General features: G+C 43.2%; 1 long non-coding RNA gene across 1 annotated transcript; it reads right to left on the bottom strand.

The window, feature by feature from the left end:
• Positions 1-9,870: 9,870 nt before the first annotated feature.
• On the bottom strand, positions 9,871-16,228 carry LOC117094354. The gene is made up of 3 exons (XR_004441521.1): positions 16,174-16,228; positions 12,792-13,049; positions 9,871-11,295 (listed from the first exon to the last, which is right to left on the bottom strand). It is a non-coding gene; the product is annotated as an uncharacterized LOC117094354 (long non-coding RNA).
• Between the last annotated feature and the right edge of the window lie 2,501 nt (positions 16,229-18,729).

Below are 18,729 nucleotides of genomic sequence, written 5' to 3'. Positions count from 1 at the left end.
TATTTAAAAAATACTGTTTTCCCTGTGGTTCCTACCCCTTCATGACCATCCACGTGTCCTCCCATTAAATGTAGCCAATTTTTGTATCTTTTTGACTTCAAAATATTTCACAATCAATTGTCTAGATAAACTTCACATCTCATTTAAAATAGCATAAAAGGCGAGAGAGAAGCTTGCTTTCTTCTTGAATCTGATTACGTAAAATTCTCAACTACGTAACTTTTTACTTTAAACTACCCACAGCAGCATGAATGGTATGTCTCAGAAAAGGCAAACATAATAATATTTGCCAAACTCACTAAGGTAATTATCCCTGCCTTATAAAATAACAATACTTTACAACTATAAAACACCTTCCTGTCAAAATCACTCACATTGTGTTTAAAAACTCGAGGCTGATATCTCTGGGTCCCTGTCTGAATAGTCAGATGCAGTCTCCTGGGGCATGGCAGGGAAGAAAACAGAAGCAACATTTACTGAGTCTTTCGTGTGTTCTTACATGTTCAACTCCATTTGATTCTCACAATAAGCCGGAAGTTGTAATTTTTCTATTATGGAGGAGGTAACTGAGGCTCAAAGAGGTTCTGTACCTTGCCCAAGGTCATTCCTACTAGCAGAGGCAAGATTTGAACCCACTTTTGGCTCCCTGCAAGGGGTGTCCCAGGTGAGAGATAAAGAAAAGTCCCTCGGGACCGGTCACCTTGAGCAGTAGCCTAACTTCCTGCTGAAAATTCTAGCAGGTGGCCTAGAAATTGGAGAATTAAGCAAGTCAGAGAGAAAGAGAAACATCCATGAAAGAAATGGCAATGGACTGTCTTCAGAATGACCCAACCTTGGTTCTCAAAGGGCATCTGGTTGTGCCTCGGTGTCACTGTTAGGACACAGAGAACACCTGAGGAGGTGTGGTCAGAAGGCACTGGGACTTCAGAATACAGCAAGGCAGGAAAATGAACAGAGCCATGTCCAGTCCAAACTGGAGTAAGGGACTTGCACCCTCGGAAGCTGGCTTGAGCAGTGTCCTAGGGTGTGTTAAGCTCACAGTGGATCCATGGACAGAAGATGGCAGAAGGTCTTTCCGGGGGAGTCCAAGGAAGAAGGTTTGGGGTCAAAACAGGGGTCAAGATTCAGGGGCAAAACAATGGTATTCAGGAAGCCAGAGGACAAGCTCAGGGGAGAGGTGACCTGGACGAGCCTTGTGGGAATAGAAGTGTATTAGTCCATTTTCACACTGCTGATAAAGATATACCTGAGACCCGGCAGTTTACAAAACAACGATGTTTAATGGACTTACAGTTCCACATTGCTAGGGAGGCCTCACAATCATGTTGGAAGGCAAGAAGGAGCCAGTCACATCTTACACGGATGGCAGAAGGCAAAGAGAGAGCTCGTGCAGGAAAACTCCCATTTTTAAAACTGAGATCTCATGAGACTATTCACTATCACGAGAACAGCAGGGAAAGACCGCCCCCATGATTCAATTACCTCCCACTGGGTCCCTCCCATAACATGTAGGAATTCAAGATGACATTTGGGTGCGGACACAGCTAAACTATATCAAGCAGGTGCCCAGCTGCTGGGATAAGAAGGAAGGGTGGACAAGAGTTCAGTGCTGGGATTTTCTTTTCCCACCCCCGCCCCCCAGCATGGTCAGTATCATCTCGGAACCTGAGCAGGACTAAGCCCTCCAGTGCCCTGCCTGGCCTGCTATGCTGTGCAGCTCTAAGAAGGTAGGACCTGACCAGAGTTCTCAGGACCCGTGTGGGAAGGCACCGAGCTAGCAAAAAATGCACCAGTTGACAAACATGGGAAATTAGAAAAGAAGTAGAAATTTCCTGTAACCAAAAACAATAAGAGTCTGGAACTTAAAGTTGAGGCTTTTTCTTTTGGAAAAGATGTCCCAGCACTGGCTTTTTTCCATGACTCACCATTAAAGAGGCAGGCTGGCGCGGCGCGGAAGGGGATGTTTCCGGGACTGGCCCCACCCAGCGTGGTTACAAAGCACAGCGGCTGTTTCAAGCTTGGGGAGAACTTTGGTGCACCGGGCCGAATGCGGTGACTCATGCCTGTAATCCCAGCACTTTGGGAGGCCAAAGGGGGAGGACTGCTTAAAGTCAGGAATTCAAGACCAGCTGGAGCAACACAACCAGATCTCGTCTCTACACAAAATTTAAAAATTATCTGGATGTGTTGATGCGCACCTCTTGTTCCAGCTACAAGGCAGAAAGATCACTTGAGTTTGAGGCTGCAACAAGCTATGATCACACCACTGCACTCCAGCCTGGGTGACAGTAAGACCCATCTCCAAAAAATTAAAATAAAACATTAAAAATGAAAAAAAAATTGGTGCATTCAATGGAGAAGACGAAGTGGATTACAGATGTGGAAATAAAATTATGGAGGTGAGAGGTTGGAAAACACAATGAATGTACAGATAACATTGAGCAAAACAGCTTTTCGGGTGCAGGCTGCACCTCTGGAATTGGGGAAGGAGATGCACTAAGAGGGCTTGTGAGCAGCACAGGGGTGGGCTCTGAAAACACCCTTCTCAGCCATCGCATACTCGCGGCAGGCTGGGTGTGACAGTTTAGCTTGCTCCATGATGGAGCTAGCTAGCTAGGTGGGGCAAATGGGCTTCTTTCAGTGTTCTCCTACAAGAAGACAGTGCCTTCCCAATTAAGCACTGCATCTGCTGAGTCATGAGGTCTGAGTGTCCCTCCAAGCAAAAGTGCAGATGCTGCCCCTGCAATACCTATGTGTCCCAGAACTTTTGACAGAGGGGGATGCCTTGGAGTGCTTCCTCAGATAATTTCTGGACAGGATGCAAAAATTCGGCTCATCAATATCTGTCATTGCTTACAACATACAGGCAAGCATGTTTCTGGGATGTTGAGAAAATAAGAGAACTTCTCTGAGTTGCTTTAAAGGAAAAGTATTGCCTTCCCTTTCTGTGCTGTCTGACACTGAAACATTGTTGTCTCCATTTTGCTACATAGTCCTCTTTTCTGATGTTTATCTTTTCTCTTTTTTGACTAATATTTGTATTGGTAAGAGGTGCTTTGGAATTTGCACACAAGAAGAAATAAAGAGCTTTTTTTCCTCTACATTTCTAATATTCAGCTGCTCTCTTAACTTGCTTGTCCAGGTATTTTGACTTTTAAATTCTCTAGACGGTTTTTTTTTTTTTTTTTTTTTTGAGGTGGAGTCTCGCTCTGTCGCCCGGACTGGAGTGCAGTGGCCGGATCTCAGCTCACTGCAAGCTCCGCCTCCCGGGTTTACGCCATTCTCCTGCCTCAGCCTCCCGAGTAGCTGGGACTACAGGCGCCCGCCACCTCGCCCGGCTAGTTTTTTGTATTTTTAGTAGAGACGGGGTTTCACCGTGTTAGCCAGGATGGTCTCGATCTCCTGACCTCGTGATCCGCCCATCTCGGCCACCAAGCCTCACTCTGTCGCCCAGGCTGAAGTGCAGTAGTATGATCTTGGCTCACTGCAACCTCCATCTCCTGGGTTCAAAAGATTCTCCTCCTTCAGCTTCTCGAGTAGCTGGGACTACAGGAGTGTGCCACTGCACCTGGCTAATTTTTGTATTTTTAGTAGAGACAGGGTTTCACCATGTTGGCCAGGCTGGTCTTTAACTCCTGACCTCAGGTGATCTGCCCGCTGCGCCTGTGCCTGCCTAGGCTCTGCAAATTATGTAGTCAGTTCTGTTCAGCATTTTCAAAAACTCCCTCCTCTCAGAATTCTGAGGACATGACTCCACTGCCTGCTGGATTTTTATTCTGTGGAGGTCTGAAGCCAGGCCTGACCAGTTGTTTGGGGTTACCTGACTTTTTGTTTTTATTGCGGTTGTTGCTCTTGTTGACTTACTGCTTCTATTTGCTATAGGTCCCTTCTTTGTGCCTAAAACATCCAAGTGACATGAAGCTCAGTGTCCTGCTCTTCTAACTAATTGGACTTTGTTTTAATGAACCTTTTCAACCTGAAGGCCAACTCTTTCTTTAGCTCAAGAGAGTTTCCATTTGTTCAGTGTTTCTTTTCCATGTGTTCTATACTTTCTTACCTGTACATGCCACATCCTTAAACTATGGGTGTTTTATCCTCCCATCATTTTCACTTCCTCATCTTTTTCATAACCTTGACTTTTATTTTTAGGCACAAGAGTTTCTCACATGCATCATCTACTTCACTGATCGGGTTTTCTGCAGCCTCGAATCTGTTGTTGCTGCTTCCATCTGGGATTTTTAATTCTGCTATTGTGCTTTTTTCATCTTCTCACATTCTTGCCTGATCTCGCTGTTGTTTCTCTGCCTGTTTGCCTTTCACAGGTGCAATTTCTTTCCGCATGTTTTAAGGAACGCATGATAGAAAATTTGTAACATCTCCTTGTTCTTACATAATGATACCTCATTGAAAGACATTTGCTCTGGTTTCTTTTGAAGTCACTTGTTTCATTGATGACGTGGTTTGACTGTGTCCCTACCCAAATCTCATCTTGAATTGCAGCTCCCATAATTCCCACATGTTGTGGAAGGGACCTGGTGGGAGATACTTGAATCATGGGGATGGTTTCCCCCATACTGTTCTCATGTTAGTGAGTAAGTTCCACAAGATCTGATGGTTATTTAAAAGGTTTCCCCTTTAACTTGGTTCTCATTCTCTCTCTTGCCTACTGCCATGTAAGACGTGCCTTTGCTCCTCCTTCACCTTCCACCATGATTGTGAGGCCTCCCAGCCATGTGGAACTGTGAGTCCATTAAACTTCTTTTTCTTTATAAATTACCCAGTCTCAGGTATATCTTTGTCAGCAGCATGAAAATGGACTAATACAATTGACTAGTGACTTTCTCTATAATATTGCTTTGCCAAGCTATTAATTAGTTCTCTCTGTATTACTTCTGGTAAACAGTAGTCACTGATTGTTTAGTCTCAGGAATCAGGATGGATTCTGACAAATATTATTTGGATCCCTTCCAGCATCTTTAGACTCAATAAAATTTAAAGACATTTACAGAGATTTTGATAGCCGGATCAGGTATGCAGCATGCTGCTCGGACTAAGGAGGGAACCTGATTGTATGAGTTCTTTCTCACACTGCTCTAAAGAACTACCTGAGACTGGATAATTTATAAAGAAAAGAGGATTAGTTATGGCTCTGAGGGAGGAAACTTACAATCATGGCAGAAGGCAAAGAGGAAGCAAACCCTGTTTTACACGGTAGGAGAGAGACAGCATGCAGGGTGAAGTGCCAAACAGTTTTAAACCATCAGATCTCATGAGAACTCACTCACTATCACAAGAACAGCAAAGGGAAAATCCACTCCCATAATCCAATTACCTCCCACCAAGTCCCTCCTCCAACACGTGGGGATTACAATTCAAGATGAGATTTGGGTGGGGACACAGAGCCCAGCCATATCACTGAGCCAGCAGCTGTGGCAACACGGAGCATTGCTTAGTCCAGAGAACCTTTTTCCACGCTTCTTCTGACATCAGCAACTAATACCAGTATGTAATATCCAACATATCTCCATTTATCAAAAAATGCCTTGATTTATGAAAACTATAGAATAGTATAATTCATACCATTGTACTGCAAAGGAATGGTACTATACATATTATTTGTAACTTGTTTTTTTCATGTAATGGCATATAGGGGGTATCTTAGACACATTTCTATTAAAATATATGTAGGTCATCTTCATTCCTTGTCATGGATGTACAGCATTCCATTAGATGATACCAAATTAATCAACCTGTTCCAGACTGATGGCACCCAGGTTGCTTTAGGGCTCGTTGGTTTGTTAGTTTTATTTTGTTTTGCTTGCAGTATAATTTAGTGGATCCCTTATTTCGATATTCCCTTACAAATTTTTTTTTTTTTTTTTTTGAGGTGGAGTCTCACTCTGCCACCCAGGCTTGAGTGCAGTGGTGCAATCTTGGCTCACTGCAACCTTCGCCTCTTGGGTTGAAGCGATTCTTGTGCCTCAGCCTCCCAAGTAGCTGAGATTACAGGCACTTGCCACCACGCCCAACTAATTTTCATATTTTTAATAGAGACAGGATTTCACCACGTTGGTCAGGCTGTCTTAAACTCCTGACCTCAAATGATCTGCCCACCTTAGCCTCCCAAAGTGCTGGGATTAAAGCGTGAGCCATTGCACCCAGCCTCCCTTAAATATTTTTGAAACACAAATTAAGGCTTTTACACAAATGTCTCCAATATACTCATTTACGTAAATAAATTTTTTTAGAATAACACTGTTAACAGTGGTTACCTCTGGGACATGAGGCCATGAAGGGGTCATGTGGAAGCAATGAGCTAATATATTTCACTTTCAATCCTTTGCTATTGTCAGTTTTTACAACTAAGTGTAATGCTTTTCTAATTTTAATTAAAATATATACATAGATAATGCTATAATAACATTTTTACAAAGACAGCCTTTTTCTTTCTTAGGCCTGTGTCTCAGAGATGTATCTAAAGGTTAGATTACTGGGTTAAATGGCACAATCCTGAAAGTGTTATACCCACTCTTAAGGTCTGGAGAGATCTCAGAGGTTTAACATTCTGCCTGTGGTTCCTACCAGCAGGTAAAAATAGAGATAACCATTGAATTAGTCTGTTCTCACACTGTTATAAAGAACTGCCAGGGCAGATCATGAGATCAGGAGTTAGAGACCAGCCTTGCCAACATGGTAAAACCCCCACCTTTACTAAAAATACAAAAATTAGCGGGGCATGGTGGCGGGCACCTATAATCTCAGCTACTCATGAGGCTGAGGCAGGAGAATCTTTTGAACCTGGGAGGCGGAGGTTGTAGTGAGCCGAGATGGTGGCATTGCACTCCAGCCTGGGCGACAAGGCGAGACTCCATCTCAAAAAAAAAAAAGAACTGCCAAGACTGGGTAATTTCAGCCAGTTCCGCTGAAGAGGCCTCAGGAAACTTACAATCATGGCAGAAGGGGAAGCAGGCGCATCTTACATGGCAGCAGGTGAGAGAGAGAGAGGAGGCTAGAGGAGAGAAAGAGGAGAGAGGAGACAGGAGAAGAGTGGAGAGAGAGACAGGGAAAGAGAGCAGGAAAAACTACCATTTATAAAAACATCATGAGAATTCATTCACTATCAGGAGAACAGCATGAGGGAAACCACGCCTATAATACAATCACTTCCCTCTCTCCACTCATGGAGATTACAGGTCCCTCCCTCAGTAAGTGGGGGTTACAATTCGAGATGAGATTTGAGTGGGGAGACAGAGCTAAACGGTATCAGCCATATTCCATTGCGTTGTGTCTAACAGCAGAAGCTCCTCCCATGCAGCTAGTGTGAAGGATGTGATCTTAAAATCCATTTGAAAAGGCTCAACTCGTGGAAGTGCTAGAATGGGTCCCATGTGATTCACCTCCACTCTTGCCCGCGTGCAGCTCTGGATCAAAAAACCAGAGATGAGTGACATCCTGTCCTTATGGGTGTCCAGAGTGGTAGCTGGTGTATTTGAGGATGGCAGATAGTACTATAAAAGAAGTGTCTTGTTAAGACTTTGCTCAAACAGAGCCCCCGCCTGTCTGTTTGAGATTCTTTGTTCCACCCTTTTCTGTCCCTGGTTTTGTCCTCCAGCAGGCCTCCACGGTAACCAGAGCCACAGCTTCTTTGCTCACTTCCAAATGGAGAAAAAAAAATCGCTGAGCTTTGCACTGCCTGGGTCACCCCTAACTCAATCCCTGCCACCAGGCTGCAGCTTTGACTAGCAGTTTGTTGCCCTAACACAGAATAACTGTGATTGGTTGATATCAATTAAGATATACCCCTGAAGACCCAGAGGAGCCAATCCCAATCAAGCAGCCTCGGCTGCTGCACAGTGAGAGGTCCCCTGGCATGGCCAGGAGAAACCTACTTTGCCCAGCATGTAGGTATTTTCCATGGTTGGAAAGGAGAAAATGACCAATATGTACTGAACCTATATTGAGTACTGACTAAGGAGCTTTTACCATTTAATTTAATCCCAACAGTCCTTAGGGGTAGGCCTTGCTATCCCTATTTCACAGATAAGAAAACGTTAGCTCAGAGAGTATGAGTCATTTGCTTAAAGTCCCACAGCTAATATGCATCAAAGCTTATCTCACTGATTTCATATGCTGCTTGGCACAGCTTGTTAATGACACTGAAGCCCATCCATGCTAGGCCTGGGAAATACATTTGAGATCCTATTCCCCCGAGTTTTGTTGTTGTTTAAAAGTCATGTAGAGTATTTGGAATATATACATATGGAATATGAACATATATATATACATATAAACCATATATATATATATATGGTTTAGACTAAAGTTGGAAGGAAAACTAAAGATATGTTTTTTCCAGTTAAGCATCTTCTAACAGTTTAAGTAATTGGTTTGTGTTATCAGATTGTGGCCTAAACCAGATCACAGGAATGAATCATAGCTGATGTAATGCACACATGCCGTAGTAGAGCTATTATGTGGTACCCAGGTGCACTGAATTTTACAATATGAAATCAGAGCTCTGCCCTTGACCCTGGTGAGCAATTATGGCATCATGAACTAGGCACTTGGATGCAGTTCAAAGAGCTGAGAACAAGTCATGAAAACGCAGGGAAAGTAAACTTCAGAGTTCCAGAGAGGTCACTCCATCTCCTCCCAGTCTCGCAGAGATGTCGATATCAGCTCCATGTGAAAACTGGTGGGGAAAACCTACAAGTCCAGGCCTTCACTTTTCCCTTAAAAGAACAGGGGTTGTCCTGAGCTGTGTAGCCTCTGGGATGGTGAGTCTTCCAGAAAATTTGTTCCCAGGGGACTTCACGGAAGGAGCAATTCCCTTCAAACTTGGGCTTTTCGGTTCTGTTACTACCATTTGGGATTGGACCAATAGCCCCTGGTGGCAATTCTGGTTGGGCAGGGGAAGCGTGCATATGTGGTGGGCAGGTGGGTGCAGGTGGGAAACGAAGCAAAGGGACAGAGACATGCAGGCTAATGTGGATGGTGGAGACCTCCCAGGAAGGGCAGCATTGCTGGCAACAATACCAGAAAGCCAGAAAGAGAAGCTTTCTGCAACCTTAGTTCTTTTTGCTCAGGAAGTACTAAATTTAGAACCTGCTGTCTTTTAAAAGAAACGATGTTATTTCACAGATCCGTACATTTAAATAACTAATAAGCCAAGAGAAAACAAAACAAAACAAAATGTGAAGTCCTAAAATTTCGTTAAGATACATTTTTCTTCCAAGAGACTACATGGAAAATGTGTTGTTGAAATAATTCACTGTGTTGAGCTTCACTTGAAATGCTTAAATACCTTGAAACCATTTCCATTTTTGCCTTTACTCAAAATAAGTAGTTACTTTTTAATGAATGAAAAGCCCAGTATGTGAAAAGTGTGGTTTAGGCCAATAAAAGGGGAGGTAACACCATTTTAATAGTTTCCCAGAAGCAGTTAAAAAAATGACACAATGAAGTGTAATAGGCTGAGGAAACATCACACCCCATCATTTAAAACTCAGCAATGCCAAAAATACCCAGGGGTGAAGAGAGGTGAGGGAGACTGCCAAAAGATTATTGCTTGAAGGATTGCCTTTCCTTGTACCGGCACCTACCCAGGGCAGTTGCCCCAAGTTCATGCAGGGGTGGCCATATTCCATATCACGTGATCCTCAGCCCACAAGCTGATTGGACCAGACGAGGCCACTGCCCCAGAGGCTGATCAGAACACCGTGATACAGCTCCCTGCAGGGGGCGCTGCGCAGTTTTGGCAGCCAAATGCAAAATGAAGCTGTAAGTGCTCTCATTCAAAAAGCAGGAGAAACGTGCCATGGAATGTAATAAAAGATAAGGTTTCTCCCTTTTTCTACAGTCTCTCAATTTGTCATGGTGTTTTTAATTTGCTAATGGAGGTCGTTTTGAGTAAAGAAAGAATACAGTTTTAAATCACTAGCATGAATTTTACCATTACTCTTCAAATTGTGCAATTTCGCTTTTTAATACAAACATAAGTACATTTAACTCATATGCAGCATCACTAAAATTACACAATTTGTATTCTGTGGCTTGTACATGCATATATATTTCATTCTTAGCAGAACATTGGAAACACTACAGCACATGAACTCAACAGTTTTTATTTCCCTTCTTGGTGCACACATTTTCTACTAACAACCTCTACTTTTGGCTTATTGATGAATAAGGAAAGACTTAAAAAAAAAAAAAAAAGGAAAAAGCAAGTTTGGCTCTCTTGCCCTTTCCTTCTAAGTCCTCATTTTCAGCATAAGGGGTTAGCTGACATAGCCGTGAAGCCCGAATATCTGAGACAGATCTCAATTTAGGAAGTTCGTTTTGCCAAAGTTAAGGACATGCACCTGTGACATAACCTCAGGCGGTACTGATGACATGTGCCCAAGGTCATCAGAGCAGAGCTTCTGAGAAACCATTAAAATGGTGTCACCTCCTCTTTTACTGTCCTAACCCACACTTTTCACATCCTGGGATTTGCATTCATTAGAAAGTAACCACCACTTATTTTGAGTAAAGGCAAAAATTGAAATGCTTTCAAGGTATTTAAGCATTTCAAGTGAAGCTCAGTTTCAACAACAAAATGTCCTTGTAGTCTCTACAGAGACATGAGACATCAATCAATATACGCAAGATAAACATTGGTTTGATACTGAAATTCCAGGTCGTAGGTAGATAAGAGACAAATGGTTGCATTCTTCTGAGTTTCTGATGAGCCTTTCCAAAGAAGGCCGTCAGATATGCGTTTATCTCAGTAAAGAGTGGGATGACTTTGAATACAATGGGAGGCAGGTTTGCCCTAAGCAGATCCAGCTGGAGTTTTCCCTTTAGCTTAGTGATTTGGAGGCCCCAAGATTTATTTTCCTTTCACATAAGGAAGTCACATGAGTAAGAAAGGATGTGACAGAGTCCCTTGGTCATTCATGTTTCTCACAGTGCCATTGACTTCCTCCTACTTCTAGAGCAAGTCCTGGATCTAGTGACACACGTACTGAATAAATGACAGTGGGAAGCAGAGCAAACCTTATGGCGTCAACATACTTATTTTTTTTTATTTTGCTGGCACTTTGTGTTGCTGTGATATGTAAACATAGATGTCAATTTTCAACACTTTCTCCTTCCTTTTATTTAAAAAAAAAAAGTTACTGTGTTTCATCATGATTGGTTAAGAATTCTTGTTTTGTGTTTAGGTTTTCATTGGTTAAAGATTGAAACTGGGCCCCACGCCATGTCTCATGCCTATAATCCTAGCACTTTGGGAGGCCGAGGCGGGTGGATCACCTGAGGTCAGGAGTTCAAGACCAGCCTGGCCAACATGGTGAAACCCCGTCTCTACTAAAAATACAAAAAAAATTAGCTAGGCCTGGTGGCAGGCGCCTATAATCCCAGCTACTCAGGAGGTTGGGGCAGAAGAATCGCTTGAACCCAGGAGGTAGAGGTTGCAGTGAGCTGAGATCACACCATTGCATTCCAGCCTGGGCAATGAGAGCAACATTTAGTCTCAAAAAAAAAAAAAAAAAGATTGAAACTGACTGCCAGGCATGGTGGCTCACCCCTGTAATCCCAGCATTTTGGGAGACCGAGGTGGCGGATCACCTGAGGTCAGGAGTTCGAGACTAGCCTGGTCAACATAGTGAAACCCCATCTCTACTAAAAATACAAAAATTAGCTGGGCGTGGGGGTACGCACCTGTAATCCCAGCTACTCGAGAGGCTGAGGCAAGAGAATTGCTTGAACCAGGGAGGCTGAGTTTGCAGTGAGCTAAGATTGTGCCACTGCACCCCAGCCTGGGCAACAGAGCAAGACTCTGTCCCCCCAAATAAATCAAAAGCAAAAATGTATCTTTTAAATTAGATAGACTTGTTTAATTATTTACTAAGTGACAGATTTACCAGACTCAAAACTTTAAATTGTTTAAGAATGAAATTGGGGCCGGGCGCGGTGGCTCAAGCCTGTAATCCCAGCACTTTGGGAGGCGGATCACGAGGTCAGGAGATCGAGACCATCCTGGCTAACATGGTGAAACCCCATCTCTACTAAAATATACAAAAAACTAGCCGGGCGAGGTGGCGGGCGCCTATAGTCCCAGCTACTCAGGAGGCTGAGGCAGGAGAATGGCGTGAACCCGGGAGGCGGAGCTTGCAGTGAGCTGAGATCCGGCCACTGCACTCCAGCCTGAGCAACAGAGCGAGACTCCGTCTCAAAAAAAAAAAAAAAAAAAAAAGAATGAAATTGAAGCAAAATTCTCCTTCCTCCCCTGCTGCCTTATCCTCTTTCCTCCCTCTCCCCAAATAGGTAACTATTATTATCAATCCCTTAGGTTATCTTCCGGATTTTAAAAATATACGTCTATAGTCTGTTAAATTGTGACTCTAAAGTACACATTCACGTCCTAATCTTCAGTACTGGTGAATGTGACCTCATGGGAAAAAGGATCTTTATCAGCAGATATCATTAAGTTATCTCAAGATGAGTGCACTCTGTACTGAGGAGAGGCCCTAAACCCAACAGCAGGTGTGGGGTTTTTTGGGTTTGTTTTTTTTTTTTTGAGATGGAGTTTCACTATTGCTGCCCAGGCTGGAGTACAATGGTGCAATCTAGGCTTACTGCAACCTCTGCCGTCCCAGGTACAAGCGATTCGCCTGTCTTAGCCTCCCAAGTAGCTTGGATTACAGGCATGTGCCACCACACCCAGCTAATTTTTTTGTATTTAGTAGAAACAGGGTTTCACCATGTTAGTCAGGCTGGTCTCAAACTCCTGACCTCAGATGATCCACCTGCCTCAGGCTCCCAAAGTGCTGGGATTACAGGCGTGTGCCACCATAGCCAGCTGAGGTGTTCTTTTTAAGAGAAGAGAAAGTCAGAGACACAGAGAGGAGGGCTATGTGAGACACAGGCACAGAGGGAAGTGAGGCTGCCGTAAATCAAAGAAGGCCTGGGACTACCAGACGCTGGAAGAGGAAAAGGGGGACTGTCCTTGGGGCCTTCAGAAGGGGCCCATGTGGCCCTGCTCACTCTTGATTTCAGACTTTGACCTACAGAATTGTGAAATGATAAAACTCTGTTGTTTTTAAGCCATCGTGTTTTTGGCAATTTGTTATAACAGCCCTAAGGACAGAAGACAACATCTAAGCAATGCAAGAATATATCCTTTTTTGTGTGGTTTTCTTCTGAAAAGTCTTCACCTTTTAGTGACGTTATCTCTTTAGAGAAGCATGAGCAGTTCTCAAGGAGGTATGGATCTCACTGAAGCCATGAACTGAATGACTGCCATGGCCCACTCTTGTCAACCCTGCCAGAAAGGGATCTGAAGGCTGAACCATATCCTTTCCAGACGCTGTAAATGAAAAGTGTTGCACCTGTCACAAATTCTAAGGGCCACCTCCAAGAAGGGAATCCTATGCCTGCTGCCAATGAGAAGCTGTGAGAAAGTCTTTTTACTCCCAGAAGGAGGGCCACATGCATTGATTTTCGTTCACCATTTAACAGTAGTTCTTAGAATGTGTCACCTAGTCTGTTATCACAAAAATCCAAAGCCTGAATAGTTTTTAAACCACAGGAAAGTTGGAAGAAAAATATTTTCTATTTTTTTTTTTTTTTTGAGGTGGAGTCTCGCTCTGTCGCCCGGACTGGAGTGCAGTGGTCGGATCTCAGCTCACTGCAAGCTCCGCCTCCTGGGTTTACGCCATTCTCCTGCCTCAGCCTCCCGAGTAGCTGGGACTACAGGCACCCGCCACCTCGCCCGGCTAGTTTTTTTGTATTTTTTAGTAGAGATGGGGTTTCACGGTGTTAGCCAGGATGGTCTTGATCTCCTGACCTCGTGATCCGCCCGTCTCGGCCTCCCAAAGTGCTGGGATTACAGGCTTGAGCCACCGCGCCCGGCAGAAAAATATTTTCTACTCCTTAATAATGCCAGGGCTTAATTATACACTTCTTGAATTGCCAGCTTCAGGGAATTTCAAAACACATAATTTAGCCTTCTTCTACCGTATGAAATATTCTATTGGAACAAACAAGATTGGGGCTATTATATCAAGTTCATCTTACCCAGCCAGTAGAAGCAGTAATTCATACTTTCAGAGAGAGGGAGAGAGAATTTGCCTTAAGTGGCCAATTTTAACTTCTGCAGATTCTAATTTTTAACATTGGGGTTAAGCTCCAGTTAATGCGGAAAATAAATGTGCGTTGCCTGGAGCCAAAAGCAGAAAATTGTGAGTCTTGGGAATAGTACCAGGCATTAACTCTTTTGTTGCAGGACAGTAGGAGTGCAGGGGCAGTAAACGAGAGGTCGAGGTGGTCAGAGCAGTGAGGAGCCCTGGGACATTGAGGGTGTGGGGCTTCTTGGGAAGACAGCTATTTCTGAACTGGCATAGAAATACTTCAACATTTTAACAACGAGTAATGTGTTCTGGTGCAAGTCGGCTGGATGCAGTTCTAGTGATATGAGTATAAACAACACATCCTACCCAATACTTTCACACCCATCATCCTGTCTGACTCTCGTACCAAAGGTCTGAGTTCAGTGTTATCCATGACACTGAAGGCTCCAGGACATGAAATGACTCCACCAGCATGGCCCCAGCAGTAAGTTGTACTTGCAGGCCCTGAGCTCATATTTTCAGATTTCAAATCCAGTCCTCTTTTCATTAAATAGTAGTTACTTTTTAAATGAGATTAAATCTTCCCAGCCTAGGCATACAACCAATCCAGTTCCACTTTGGGTGAGAGAACCAAAGAAAGCCATACCAAAGCCAGAGAAGAAGCAGAGGAGTATCAGAATCAAGGATGGCGTGGGAGTTGCCATGAGCACAAGTTTTAAAACTGAGAAGCCTCAAGACCCTCTTATGGATGAGAACCCTAAAATCGTGACTGGGGAGTAGATAAGCTGAATGTAGACCTCCTTTTTTTTTTGAGATGGTGTCTCATACGCTCGCCTAGGCTAGAGTGCAGTGGTGAGATCTTGGCTCACTGCAACCTCCGCCTACCAGATTCAAGCGATTCTCTGCCTCCCGAGTAGCAGGGATTATAGGCACTCGCCACCACACCTGGCTAATTTTTGTATTTTTAGTAGAGACAGAGTTTCACCATGTTGGCCAGGCTGGTCTTGAATTCCTGAACTCAAGTGAGCGGCCCACCTTGGCTTCCCAAAGTGCTGGGATTACAGGTGTGACCCACCGCGCCCGGCCTGGACCTCTTCTCAGTGACTTACTTGATAGACAGAGGTCAACATCAGAGTAAAGAAAATATGGCTACTTTACCCAATAAGTAGCAGAATGTGCTAATCCAAAATATCAAACAAAAATTGTCAAAGGGGATTTATGTTAATATATGGATGGCATCAAGAATAGGTTATTTTATAGGAGAATGGGATTGGGAAGGGCACAACCTCGCATTGAAACTGCCATCAAAGAGTTTCCCTCTTTCAGGGGAAAGACAAAGACAGGTTGACCCAAGCCTCTCCCCAGAGGCTGGTCTTGACTTCTCTGCTGCTGTGGGCCACTAAAGATGTCTCCCAAGGCCAGGTCTGAAGATAAACAGTGGCCCGGTGCTCTTGTGCCATGGCTGAAGTTTCTATCTCTTCCTACACACTGACAGGTGGAGGAAATGAAGTGTTTCTCTCTGAAACTCCAGTGGGCCCAGCAATTGCCAAGGCTGAAGCACAGTGTGTGCTGTGTGTGCACTTCTGCCTGCTGCATTTGCATATTTTATTCCTGTTTTAAAGTTGAATAATGGATTCAGGTTCTGAGCAATAGAAACTCTACATAAATTATTAGCCAGGCCGGGCTCTGCTTTGTGCTCAGGTGAACCTTGCCCCACTTTTATCTGCGGCTGCTGCTGCTGCTCTGCAAGAATGAGCCCAAGGCAGAGCCTCTGCAAACTGAGACCCAGGACTAGGCAGGGAGAGGGGAGATTGGTTCCCACTGCAGGATGTTTTTTCCCAGTAGCCAAGAAATGCATTGTCAGTGGAATGGTAAACAGCACAGGGGGCTAGCGTAGACTAACTAAACCTGAACTTGAGTCTAAGGACTGTCGTGGGATGGGAAGGATGACCCAGTGGTGCCACATGACAGCAAACTGAGAGATGTCATCACGACGGTCACGCACTTAGTTTCGAACGAACCAAATGCAAGTATTAAGGACCTACCTTGTGTTACATACCATGTTGAGGACTGCAGAGATCAGGTCAAAAGTGTCTCTACCTGAAAAAGCACGTTAAATTAACAATATGTCATTAAAACGAATAGGAAAGCTAAGTAAGTTTTCAGGCCCAAAATTAACATGAAAGAGCCCATGGTGGAAATAATGTTAAATCCAGGATTTGCTTCAAAATAATTGGGGAAGTAGAAAGGATTATGTGGAGCAGGGAGAAAGGAAGAGTGGGCATAAGTCAGCTTGGTTTGGGGAACACAAGGATTCCTCATTCCCCTCCTACAAGTTGCATATGCTTTTGAAACTTTCCAAACTAAAGAAGTTTTATTTTCGAAAAACTATCCCATTCACAATAACAAGAATTATAAAACACATTAAATTATATCTACCAAGTAATGCGCTATACATATATAAAGAAATCTTCTGTAACACCTAATCAAAAGCTAAAAACCTAAAGAGAGAAACAGGATATTTCGGGATAGGAGTTTTTTTTATCAGAAAGACATTGATTTTACCCTAATCTATAAATTCAATGTAATCCCAATGAAAACTCCTGCCAAAATGTATTGTATTGGACTTGGTGGTTCTATGAAAAAGTAAATAAATATATAAATAAAAATTTAAAAATAAATAAATTAAAAATAATTTAAAATAATAAAGTTAAAAATAATGTATTATAAGTGATTAGTTGATTCTCAAGTTCAAACGGAAAAGAAAATATGCAAAAATGGCAATAAAATTTTAAGAACAAAAATAATGAGAAGGAAATTACCTTATCAAGTATCAAAACACAGTATAAAATAATAATTAAAATACTGTAAAATTGGAACAAGAAAGGACATGGATTAATAGAACTAAACAGAGATTTCAGAGGTAGATAGATGTATTCATGAAAATCTGGATTATATATACTATAGAGAGAGAGCTAGCATTTCAAACCTTTCCCTTTCTGATTTGGTACAAGTTCAGTTTTCGATGTGGAAAAAGTATACTTACATATATGTATTTATATGTCAATATACTTATTTACCAATTTGTATATCCTACTTCCATGTTTATATCATTTTTATCTTAATATGCTTATATTTTCATACATTTTTATTTGAAAAATATGTAATTAATATTCGTTTATATATTCCATATAGATAAATCCTACCAGACTAAATAAAGATGAACAAAACAACATTTTCACCTGCATGGAGCTCACAGTACATATATATAAATGTAGACATATATATATGCATGCATATGTGTATATATGTGCTTACATATGTATGTAAATACACATTTTGTATAGCTGTGTGCCATGATTCAAATGTATGTGTCCCTCCAAAATTCATATGTTGGATCTTAAAGCCCAGGATGATGGTATTAAGAAGTGGGAGCACTGGAAGATGATTAGTGTATTAGTCCAATCTCATGCTGCTATAAAGACATACCTGAGACTAGGTAATTTATAAAGGAAAGAGGTTTAATGGACTCACAGTTCCACATGGCTGGGGAGGCCTTGCAGTCATGGCAGAAGGTGAAGGAGGAGCAAAAGCACGTCTTACACGGCAGCAGGCAAGAGAGCTTGTGCAGGGAACTGCCCTTTATAAAATCATCAAATCTCACGAGACTTATTCACTATCACGAGAACAGCACGGGAAGACCTGTCCCCATGATTCAATGACCTCGCACTGGGTTTCTCCCACAACACATGAGGATTATGGGAGCTACAATTCAAGATGAGATTTGGGTGGGGACACAGCCAAACCATACCAATTAGACTCCACCTTCATGGATGAGATTAGGGCCTTCTAAAAGGGCTCAAGGAGTGAGTTCATCTCTTCATCCTTTTTGCCTTTCCACTTTCCATCATGTGAGGACACAGCAACAAGACTCCGTCTTTGAAGTAGAGAGCAGTCCTCACCAGACATGGAATCTGCTGGTGCCCTGATCTTGGATTTCCCAGATTCCAGAACTGTGAGAAACAAATTTCTATTATTTATAAGTGGCCCAACCTAATTGTTGTAACAGCCTGGCCTGAGTCAACGTGGGTATTTTAGCGAGGAAGACATTTAGTTTTGAACTAAATATGCATGTATTTGTATGCATAATGGCAACCTGAACAGAGCCATGGAGACAGAAGAAGGTGAGTGGGGCAGGTTGAGGAAGGTTTCACAGAGAAAGACGTCAGACCCCAGCTGCCTCAGCAAGGGAAGGACAGTCCAACCCAGGCAGAGCATCCCTGGAAGAGAGGCAGAGAGGCCTGAGGCTCCCCAGGGTTAACATGTGGTCACAGCATTCTGTGGCAGCACAAGGGGGTCCATGGTGGGGAGAGGCCAGCAGTGAAGATGGAAAGAAATGGCAGAGCTGAGTCATGAACATCAGGTATGTGTTACCCTAAGCTTAACAGAAAGCCAGCAAAGGTTGTAGAAAGTGGGATCGTAGGGGGACATGACCAGGTGGATGCTAGAAGGACCTCTCCAGGGAACATCTTGGAGACATGGGCACCAGAGAGAAGCAGATGCATCTGGAAGCCAAAGGAGTGGGCCTGAAACTCCAGGTGAGATGCCCAGCCTG

Source organism: Trachypithecus francoisi, unplaced genomic scaffold (assembly GCF_009764315.1).
Source record: "Trachypithecus francoisi isolate TF-2019V2 unplaced genomic scaffold, Tfra_2.0 Lachesis_group13, whole genome shotgun sequence".
NCBI lineage: Eukaryota > Metazoa > Chordata > Mammalia > Primates > Cercopithecidae > Trachypithecus > Trachypithecus francoisi.
The sequence above is the reverse complement of the archived record's forward strand: the minus strand, read 5'-3'. Positions and strand labels throughout refer to the sequence as shown.